This window comes from Balaenoptera borealis (assembly GCF_965194805.1).
Source record: "Balaenoptera borealis genome assembly, chromosome: 2".
Taxonomy (NCBI): Eukaryota; Metazoa; Chordata; class Mammalia; order Artiodactyla; family Balaenopteridae; genus Balaenoptera; species Balaenoptera borealis.
This window is the reverse complement of record NC_138867.1, coordinates 83662852-83675088: the sequence shown is the minus strand read 5'-3', so window position 1 is coordinate 83675088 and position 12237 is coordinate 83662852. Positions and strand designations below refer to the sequence as shown.

The window sequence follows — 12237 nt, the reverse complement described above, 5'->3', positions numbered from 1 at the left end:
AAAGACAGAGCAAATTAGGCACAACAAAAAGGCCACAATATGAGAAATGCAAATGAACTTTTAGGCAGTGTTAGTTAATAGAAGTACAATAAAAGTAATGGTTATGCTGAATTAGGCTTAGATATAGCAACGTATTAAAAGAGGCACATTGATAAACTAGAATGTACAAGGTTAGAATAATCAGGGTGATGAGGGACTAGAAATAATATTTTATGAGAAATCACTGTATTAATTGAAAAAGATTATATTAGCAAAGAAAACGTTACAAAATATTTACCAGCTGACTTGAAATTTTTGTTAGTTTGTCACTTAAATGGTAGGATTATTCTTGTAATATTATGGAAAAACAAAATCTAAGATCAAAAGATGAGAACTGAAAGGAAATAAAGTTTGGCTTACTAAAGGAATAATCATGTAGTATTTCCAGCAGTGAAATATGATCTTTTTGAAATAATATTTTCAAATAATTAGAAATGTTAATTGAGGCTTATGGTCTTCAGTCAATGTTGTTGGGTGGGTTTTATTTGAACAGATTATGTCATACATAATCTCTAAGGCCCCATGAATTACTCTAGAGTCAGTTTTAATTGTAACAAAAATGTTTTTTATCACCTATTTTCACTATAAAAATCAAGAATATAATAAGCTATTTTGTTCTAGGGTGGAAAATTGAGTTTTCATGACAAATGCAATGTATATACCTTCTATATGTCAGTTTAACATCCTAATGTAAATATACAAAATAACATTTTGGAATGTAAATTGATCAAATATTTAAATGGATATTATGCAAAATCTAAAGGAAAACATTTATAAGACAAGAATGGAGAAATCTTTTATTACTGTGACTGACCCCAAGTCAATGATAGAAAATATAAATGTTTACTACATAATAAAAAGAAAAACTACATGAAAAAGATAATACCATAGGCAAAAACAAAAGATGATAAAATTCTGGGAAAAATACAATAACAAAAGGCCAGTATCATTAATATATAAAGATTTCTTTAAATCTGAGATGCAAAAATAATAACAGAAAAAAGGGACGAAAGAGATGAATCAACAATTCAAACTAAATGCAGATTGCTCTACAATTACTAAAAGGTGCTCAATATTGCTCATTATTAAAGAAGTGTGAATTAAAATGAAATAGTTGTAAGGGAACATTTTAGGCAGAAAAAATGTTATATTATTTTGCTATTGCTTTCGTGGGTGTATACATTTTCACATGTATATTTGAGACTTGTGCATTTTACTCTATATAATTAAACCTCAATTAAAAACAAAAAAAAATAAAATAAAGAACACAGATGTCTAGTGAATGATTTTTCACAATTTTAGAAAGCATTTCACAATTTTACAAAGTATTGAATTGCTAAACCAGAATTACGTGAATCATAAATATTAACCAGTGACAAACTTTATTAATATTTCAAAGTATACAGGCCATCTTGAGGCTTGTAAAGCATTCTCTTCTTGCAAAAGAAGTCAGACTGTCAACAAAACCCCTAAAAATTCTTTCTCTTATGCTTTAGGATACATTCTGGATCAGATTTAATATGCAATATTTAAGTAATACATGCAGAATATTGCCTTCACAGAGAGAGATGTTTCAGTTATGGAACATCTTTCTGTCATTATCCTATTAAATACTCAGCTTGCATGAAAGTCTCCAGCAAACATGCCCCGCAAGTCAATAAATTTCAGGTTCATTTATCCTGTACAACCTAGTGAGATCAAATGAATCCTTCCAGGGACATTTCATAGGTGAAGATTTCCTATTATTTTTCAGTTGGTAAATACCATTTGTTTGTTTTCTGGCATGTTTACAAGGAAATTTGACCAAAGTCATTCCTTTTCCCTGGGAATTTTAGAAGAGAGAAGGCATGGGTTACAGGGATGCTTACTAGTTCACCTTTTCTTACTACTCACTTTCTCACCTCAGGCAATATCTCTTTGCATCAGATTTCTCAGGTATCTTTTAATAATTTACCTTAAAGCATCTCTGCAATATTTTACACAAATAATAAGATCAATAATACTCAGAAGATTACTGGGACTAATATTATTTTAAAATAAAAATAAATGAAAATTGATCCAAAATCTTGGAAATAGAATGGAGAAACTACAAGAAACATTTAACAAGGATGGAGAAGAACTAAAGAGCAAACGAGCAATGATGAACAACACAATAAATGAGATTAAAAATTCTCTAGAAGGAATCAATAGCAGAATAACTGAGGCAGAAGAATGGATAAGTGACCTGGAAGAAAAATAGTGGAAATTACTACTGCAGAGCAGAATAAAGAAAAAAGAATGAAAAGAATTGAGCACAGTCTCAGAGACCTCTGGGACAATATTAAACGCACCAACATTCGAATTATAGGGGTCCCTGAAGAAGAAGAAGAGAAAAAGAAAGGGACTGAGAAAATATTTGAAGAGATTATAGTTGAAAACTTCCCTAATATGGGAAAGGAGTCAATCAAGTCCAGGAAGTGCAGAGAGTCCCATACAGGATAAATCCAAGGAGAAACATGCCAAGACACAAATTAATCAAACTATCAAAAATTAAATACAAAGAAAAAATATTAAATGCAGCAAGGAACAAACAATAAATAATATACAAGGGAATTCCCATAAGGTTAACAGCTGATCTTTCAGCAGAAACTCTGAAAGCCACAAGGGAGTGGCAGAACATATTTAAAGTGATGAAAGGGAAAAACCTAGAATCAAATTACTCTACCCCACAAGGATCTCATTCAGATTTGATGCAGAAATTAAAAACTTTACAGACAAGGAAAAGCTAAGAGAATTCAGCACCACCAAACCAGCTTTACAACAAATGCTAAAGGAACTTCTCTAGGCAGGAAACACAAGAGAAGGAAAACACCTACAATAACAAACCCAAAACAATTAAGAAAATGGTAAAAGAACATACATATCAATAATTACCTTAAATGTAAAGGGATTAAATGCTCCAACCAAAAGACATAGACTGGCTGAATGGATACAAAAACAAGACCTGTATAGATGCTGTCTACAAGAGACCCACTTCAGACCTAGGGACACATACAGACTGCAAGTGAGGGGATGGAAAAAGATATTCCATGCAAATGGAAATCAAAAGAAAGCAGGAGTAGCAATTCTCATATCAGGCAAAATAGACTTTAAAATAAAGACTATTACAAGAGACAAAGATGGACACTGCATAATGATCAAGGGGTCAATCGAAGAAAAAGATATAACAATTGTAAATATTTATGCACCCAACATAGGAGCACATCAATACATATGTTAGCAAATGCTAACAACCATAAAAGGGGAAATCAACAGTCACACAATCATAGTAGGGGACTTTTAACACCCCACTTTCACCAATGGACAGATCATCCAAAATGAAAATAAATAAGGAAACACAAGCTTTAAATGATACATTAAACAAGATGGACTTAATTGATATATATAGGACATTCCATCCAAAACCAACAGAATACACTTTCTTCTCAGGTGCTCATGGAACATTCTCCAGGATAGATCAAATCTTGGGTCACAAATCAAGCCTTGGTAATTTTAAGAAAATTGATATCATATCAAGTATCTTTACCAACCATAATGCTATGAGACTAGATAACAATTACAGGAAAAGATCTGTAAAAAATACAAACACATGGAGGCTAAACAATACACTACTAAATAACCAAGAGATCACTGAAGAAATCAAAGAGGAAATCAAAAAATACCTAGAAACAAATGACAATGAAAACACGATGACCTAAAACCTATGGGATGCAGCAAAAGCAGTCTAAGAGGGAAGTTTATAGCAATACAATTCTATCTCAAGAAACATCTCAAATAAACAACCTAACCTTACACCTAAACAATTAGAGAAAGAAGAATGAAGAAACCCCTAAGTTAGCAGAAGGAAAGAAATCATAAAGATCAGATCAGAAATAAATGAAAAAGAAATGAAGGAAACAATAGCAAAGATGAATAAAACTAAAAGCTGGTTCTTTGAGAAGATAAACAAAATTGATAAACCATTAGCTAGACTCATCAAGAAAAAAAGGGAGAAGACTCAAATCAATAGAATTAGAAATGAAAAAGGAGAAATAACAACTGACACTGCAGAAATACAAAGAATCATGAGAGATTACTACAAGCAACTCTATGCCAATAAAATGGACAACCTGGAAGAAATGGACAAATTCTTAGAATAGGACAACCTTCCGAGATGGAACCAGGAAGAAATAGAAAATATAAACAGACAGATCACCAGCACTGAAATTGAGACTGTGATTAAAAACCTTCCAACAAACAAAAGCCCAGGACCAGATGGCTTCACAGGTGAATTCTATCAAACATTTAGAGAAGAGCTAAAACCTATCCTTCTCAAACTCTTCCAAAATATAGCAGAGGGAGGAACACTCGCAAACTCATTCTACGAGGCCACCATCACCCTGATACGAAAACCAGACAAAGATGTCACAAAGAAAGAAAACTACAGGCCAATATCACTGATGAACATAGATGCAAAAATCCTCAACAAAATACTAGCAAACAGAATCAAACAGCACATTAAAGGATCATACACCATGATCAAGTGGGGTTTATTCCAGGAATGCAAGGATTCTTCAATATACAGAAATCAATCAATATGATACACCGTATTAACAAATTGAAGGAGAAAAACCATTTGATCAACTCAATAGATGGAGAAAAAGCTTTTGACAAAATTTCACACCCATTTATGATAAAAACCGTCCAGAAAGTAGGCATAGAGGGAACTTACCTCAACATAACAAAGGCCATATATGACAAACCCACAGCCAACATCGTTCTCAATGGTGAAAAACTGAAACTATTTCCACTAAGATCAGGAACAAGACAAGGTTGCCCACTCTCTCCACTATTTTACAACATAGTTTGGAACTTTTAGCCACAACAATCAGAGAAAAAAAAGAAATAAAAGGAACCCAAATCGGAAAAGAAGTAAAGCTGTTAATGTTTGCAGATGACATGATACTATACGTAGAGAATCCTAAAGATGGTACCAAAAACTACTAGAGCTAATCAATGAATTTGGTAAAGTAGCAGGATACAAAATTAATGCACAGAAATCCCTTGCATTCCTACACACTAATGCTGACAAATCTGAAAGAGAAATGAAGGAAACACTCCCATTTACCATAGCAACAAAAAGAATAAAATACCTAGGAATAAACCTACCTAGGGAGACAAAAATCCTGTATGCAGAAAACTATAAGACACTGATGAAAGAAATTAAAGACGATACAAACAGATGGAGAGATATATCATGTTCTTGGATAAGAAGAATCACATTGTGAAAATGACTATACGACCCAAAGCAATCTACAGATTCAGTGCAATCCCTGTCAAACTACCAATGGCATTTTTCACAGAACTAGTACAAAAAATTTCACAATTTGTATGGAAACACAAAAGACCCCAAAGAGCCAAAGCAATCTTGAGAAAGAAAAACGGAGCTGGAGGAATCAGGCTCCCTGACTTCAGATTATACTACAAGCTACAGTAATCAAGACAGTATGGTACTGGCACAAAAACAGACATATAGATCAATGGGACAGGTTAGAAAGCCCAGAGGTAATCCCAGGCCCATATGGTCACCTTATTTTTGATAAAGGAGGCAAGAATATACAATGGAGTAAAGACAGACTCTTCAGTAAGTGGTGCTGGGAAAACTGGACAGCTACATGTAAAAGAATGAAATTAGAACACTCCCTAACACCATACACAAAAATAAACTCAAATGGATTAGAGACCTAAATGTAAGGCCAGACACTATAAAACTCTTAGAGGAAAACACAGGCAGAACACTCTATGACATAAATCACAGCAAGATCCTTTTTGACCCACCTCCTAGAGTAATGGAAATAAAAACAAAAATAAACAAATGGGACCTAATGAAACTTAAAAGCTTTTGCACAGCAAAGGAAACCATAAACAAGATGAAAAGACCACCCTCAGAATGGGAGAAAATATTTGCTAATGAAGCAACTGACAGAGGTTTAATCTCCAAAATGTACAGGCAGCTCATGCAGCTAATATCAAAAAAACAAACAACCCAATCCAAAAATGGGCAGAAGACCTACATAGACATTCCTCCAAAGAAGATATACAGATAGACACATGAAAGAATGCTCAAGATCACTAATCATTACAGAAATGCAAATCAAACTACAGTGAGGTATCACCTCACAGCAGTCAGAATGGCCATCATCAAAAAATCTACAAATAATAAATTCTGGAGAGGGTGTGGAGAAATGTTGCACTGTTGGTGGGAATGTAAATTGATACAGCCACTATGGAGAACAGTATGGAAGTTCCTTAAAAAACTAAAAATAGAACTACCATACCTCTCAACAATCCCACTATTGGGCATATACCCTGAGAAAACCATAATTCAAAAAGGCTCATGTACCACAATTTTCATTGCAGCTCTATTTACAATAGCCAGGAAATGGGAGCAACCTATGTGTCCATCGACAGATGAATGGATAAAGAAGATGTGGCACATATATACAATGGAATATTACTCAGCCATAAAAAGAAATGAAATTGAGTTATTTGTAGTGAGGTGGAGGGACCTAGAGTCTGTCATACAGAGTGAAGTAAGTCAGAAAGAGAAAAACAAAATACCGTATGCTGACACATATATATGGAATCTAAAAAAAAAAAAAAAAGGTTCTGAAGAATCTAGAGCAGGACAGGAATAAAGATGCGGATGTAGAGAATGGACTTGAGGACACAGGGAGTGGGAAGGGTAACCTGGGATAAAGAGAGTGGCATGGACATAAGTACACTACCGAATGTAAAATAGCTAGTGGGAAGCAACTGCGTAGCACAGGGAGATCAGCTCAGTGCTTTGTGACCACCTAGAGGGGTGGGATAGGGAGGGTGGGAGGGAGACGCAAGAGGGAGGAGATATGAGGATATATGTATACATATAGCTGATTCACTTTGTTATAAAGCAGAAACTAACACACCATTGTAAAGCAGTTATACTCAATAAAGATGTTAAAAAAAAAAACAAAAAGAAAATTTATGACCCACTTCAGATGATAAAATCATATTTCTGAGTTCTTTTGATATAAACTCTGCTATAAAATTATAGTTTCAGAAATTATGTTGAGGTATTTTTAATGAAAAACCTAATTCTTAAAATTTTCTTTGAAACTTGATGTCTCAAAGCAGTGGCTAATTATATGATCTACTCAGTTTACTTTTGGAAATACTGACTCTTCATAACTATTTGTTCTAGGCAAGGTCACAGTTGATCTATATGATGCTACTCCTAATTGCCAATATTTTACCCTCTTCTTTGACTCATCAACATTTGAGACAGTTTATCACAACTGTTGCCTGAAGTATTTCCTTCACATTAGCTTTAAAGTCATGACACTCTTGGTTTTTCTCCTCCTGCAACCACTCCAGTCCAACTTTGTAAAATTTCTCTCCTGAGTTATTCTAATAGACTTCTAAATAGCCTTTATTCACCATCCCTGAAATCTATGCACAATACAGCAGTCAAAGTGAATCTACTAAAATATGTCATATTCTGGTATGTCTTGTCTCAAAACCCTTCGATGGCTTCCCATCTCTCTAAAAGTAAAAGCCAACATCCTTAAAATGATCTATAAGCAAGTATGTCTTCTAAGCTCCTGTTATTACTTCTTTGACTTCATCTTCTATAATTCTCTCTCCTCCTCATTCTGGTCAAGCCATAGTAGCCAACTTGCTGGTCTGCAAACATGCCAGGCAAGCTCCTACCTCAGTGCTTTGCACTTGCTGTTTTCCTTGAGTGTAATTTTCTTTCCCCAGATGTTAGCATGGCTTGTTCTCATACTTCTTGCACATCGTCACTAAAATATCATCTCTTCAATAAAGCCTTCTCTAGGTAACCCTTTTTTCTCTTATGCTTGATTAGTCCCGTCCTCCTTCCTCACATTATTGTGTTGCTTTGCATTCGCTACTTTAAATTTTTATTCATTTTGCTTATTCATGTGCCCAATTAGTTTTTTTATCTAACTTAATTTAATTTATGTTATGTGAGAATAGAGATTTTTCTTTACATGGCCACTGGTAGATTAGCACTGCCTAGACAATGAGTAACTGGTATATAATATACACATTTGTTAGATGATTCAATTATTTTCTTTTTCAGACATGATATCTATGCCATTATTTTTGTGGAAGTGTGCTGGAGAAATTAATGCTCAGTGAGGGTAAAAGACTTGCACATTATTTCTACTTATTTGTAGTATATGTACTAGTAAAAATAATGGTAATTTTAATGGACACTTATGGATATATGTGCACTATATGCACTGCTTTTCAAAGGGCTCTTAAATCTGTTATGTGATTAAAGCATCAACAAATTTTTTTCAAAAGTAACACCCTTCAACACAGAAAAACTGTATTCCACACATTTTGCTATGTTTTTTAAAGACTGCCTTCTTCTTCTGAAAACATCAAAGGACATTGTTTGTTTAACGGTGAGGATTTACTCCATTCTAATTTTGAGGAGATTTCGTTTGCTTGTTTATATTCTTAGTTTATTTGCTACATTAGTTAATGTTGTTATAAATATAGCCAAAAATTAAGAACATGGACTTGATATGGTTATAATCATAGAGCTGCAAGTGAAGCAACAAATGGAATATTGTATGAACTAGACACATTGATTAGGAATATTAGCAAGAAAAAAAAACTTATTAGCTCCTGGAAATTTTCAAGATGTGTCAGAAGGTAAGGTCCCTGGCTTCCGTATGGTTGTTCTGCAGTGATTAAAGCATTATTAAGCTTCCTTTACATTTGACAGAATGTTTTTAGGTAAATACTTGCTGAAAAATCAAGCGATTTTAATTATACCAGTTATATTCAACTTATACTGTAAATAATTCAAGCACATAAATGTTTGGCTCATGTTTTCTATTTAATAAATGACAAAGAAAATGTATATACTTGATAATAATACTATGCACTGCAATGTTTCTTATAGCACATGGAACTCTACATACATTTGTGCATTGGAGTCTCAGAGAACCCCTTTGAATTGAATAAGACATATAATTCCTGTCGTTAAAATAGATGCAGGGACTTTAATACCTTAAGCAATACAATTCTGCATTGTATATAACTGGGTAAAAATTCTAATCTAACTCTGTTTAACATTTTCTTGATTCCATTATATTCAGACTAACAACAAGCTTCCTCGTGTTCTGCAATTGCTCATACTACCAGCGTTTTTTAGAAAACTCCCCCTCCACATACTTGCTCTTTTGCCACTGTGCCCGTTTCTTATCAAGGATGTAATACAGCTTTGTTTTGCTGTGGTTCTGAATTTCATTTACAGTACAGTATTACGATAAAAACCTAACATTTCTGAAAGTCCATAGTCTTCAGAAGTATTCTTCATTACTTTATGTTTACAAAGTGCAAGGGAGATAAACTTTTCATCTGGTACATATAAATGATTGAATGGAAAGTGCTAATTATTAAGGAGAGCTTGGATTTTCCCTTTTGCTCAGTATTAAATGGCATAAGCCATTTTTAAATAGTAATGCTATGAAAGATACAATAAATGAAGCTATATTTGCATTTATCCTTGGATATTAAGGATTATGATGGCTGTAAATTTCTCATTTTAATGCTCTGATAAAAATCTTTTTATTATCATTTTGCTATACAATACTAGCACTCTCTGAGACACTCCTAACCCTAAATTAGTTTAACACTCTCTAGAATTGAAGGAAAAAAATACCATAAAAATAGGGACAGTGTCTAATTTGCTCATTGTTGATTTTATATTCTCTAAGCCAGTACACAGTACATGGGATGAACTATATAAATTTTGATTAATGAATAAATACCAACTGTATGTTAAGAGAGTTGGGGGAAATGAGTAAATATCAGTCAAAACACAGAAAAAGCTAAAAGCAAAATGCATGTAATAATGCACAAATCATAGGGCTGAATGTGGGACATGATTAGAAGTGTCTTTATTAAGAAATATTGTTTTTATGTATTTTATGTACCAGATAGAGTAGGACAGAAGGAGAATATCAGGCAATTTGTGGTCTTGGAACTACTTAAAATAAGGAAAATTACTACATGCAGTCAGAGGAATTTGGAAGGGTTCATACTTATTGTAGTTTTATGTTCAGGGGATTTTTTTTTTTCCAACCACATCAGAATTGTGACTAAAGCCCAGTGTTAGAGGAAAAGTGCTCGGTAGCTAAAATCAAAGTTTGCAGAGTCCTTAATCAGTGGGCTCAGCCACTTCTGTAGAGAGCTGCTTTAAAAGGTGCTAGAACCAGTCCCATCATCATCATGGTACTCATTCCCCAAACAGTACAGTGGAATAGCTGGAAGAAAGGAGGCCAGATTTTGGAAAGAGATTTCAATTTGAATAGGACTGAGACAGGCATGGAGATGAGTTCCAGCAGGATCTTCTACATTAAGAAACTCTGCTGAGTAGAGTCCCGCATTGGGCTTTCCCAAGTACTCACAGATACACGCCCAAGTGAAAATGCATTCAGAATCCTGCCTTTATGGGTTTTTGAAAGCCAGTCAGTGTTAGCCAGAAAATAGCAAGAGTCCCAGAGGATTAACACCTTGCCATTCAAGTAAGAGCACCTTCTCTCTTTTTCTTTTCCTTTCCTTCTTCCTCCTCCCTCAACATCTGTGGATCTAATGCCTTAAAGAGAGCTGACTAGAGACATTTAAAATACTAACCATGTCTGTTTTCCAGTACACTTCCTATCTCCTGAGTTATAATGGTGTCTGAGGGACAGAGAGAGCATTGAAAGTGGATTCAGTTGAGTCCTAAATAATAGAGTAAGATCCTCCTAATAATCTAAGATGCTAAAAAGTATGGAGTTTGGACAAAATGGCAGTAAAGACACTTATCTGGGAATTTAAAAAACAAACAAAAAAAAACTCACTGAGTTTCATGTATAACTTTTTGAGACTTCTCAGTAAATTGGACAAACCTTTCTCCATAATTTTACCTAAGGTTAACATAACTGGAAGCTGGGTTCTGCATAAAAGAATTTGTGTTTAAAATGTTTCTTTTTCTCACAAATGGGTAAGCAGAACATAGACGGTAAACAAGTAGATATAGGGATCTGAGGCATTCCTTCTGTAAGATTATTTTTCAATGTTTTTGCACTCTTTATCTATGATAAAATATACAATAATATAAGCATTTTATAAATGTTTTAGAGAGCTACCTTGTACCTGAGTTTTGCCACGTGCTTTCAGTGCCTGTGGTTTCATTTTTCTGCATAATTATATTGGTGCCAAGTAAAAGTTCTTTACTATTGTAAACAAATAAAAACAGGAGTTGTCTTAATATTTAAATGAAAAGATGCCTTGGCCTCTAGTGAAGGCCAGATGATGTCACTATGTGCCAAGTTTAAAGGGTTATTGATGCATTTTCACTTCACTTACATATTTTTTATGTTCATCCTCTCAAAAAGTACTACATTCATGTCTTTAAGTTGTTTTACATGTTTTTGTTTTGTAATTTTTGGCAAAAATTGGATTAAACTATACCCATTATTTTCAGTTGACTTTTAAAAAAAGTGACAACACTGTATATGTTACAATTTTTTGTGTACATGCACAAAAAGTCCATAATATATATGTATATATACATATCTACATATACACACCCTGCGTGTGTTTATAATGCAAATAAATCTAAAGTTCTCTTTTTAAATGTCCTTAATGTCCCACAGAAGGAATTTATACAATTTCTTCATCTTTTCTCCCTTAGTTCTCATTTGGACTCTGCGTGATAATGATGTGTAAATGTAGGCTCATCAGTTGCAGCAAATATAGAATATACTACTTTGGTGGGGTGTGTTACGGTCTGAATGTTTGTCACCCCAAAATTTAGATGTTGAAATCCTCACCCACAAGGTGAAGGTGAAGTAATTAGAGGTGGGGACTTTGGGAGTTGATTAGGTCAAGAGGTCTCAATCACTGGGGCTCTGCTAATGAGATTAATAACCTAATAAAAGAGACTCCAGAGAGCTAGCTAGTCTTTTCCACCATGTGAGGTTGCAGTGAGAAGAAGGCCCTGTACTGAGGAAGCAGCCTCTCACCAGACACTGGGAAGTACCAGTGCCATCAAGTGGACTTCCCAGCCTCCAGAAATAAGTTTCTGTTGTTTATAAGCCCCCCAGGCTA

At 34.1% G+C, this 12237-nt stretch overlaps 1 long non-coding RNA gene across 1 annotated transcript in view; it reads right to left on the bottom strand.

Moving 5' to 3' along the window:
• LOC309622634 overlaps nucleotides 1-12237 on the bottom strand; it is a 442022-nt gene that overhangs the window by 335525 nt on the left and 94260 nt on the right. The gene's annotated exons all lie outside the window — the stretch shown is intronic.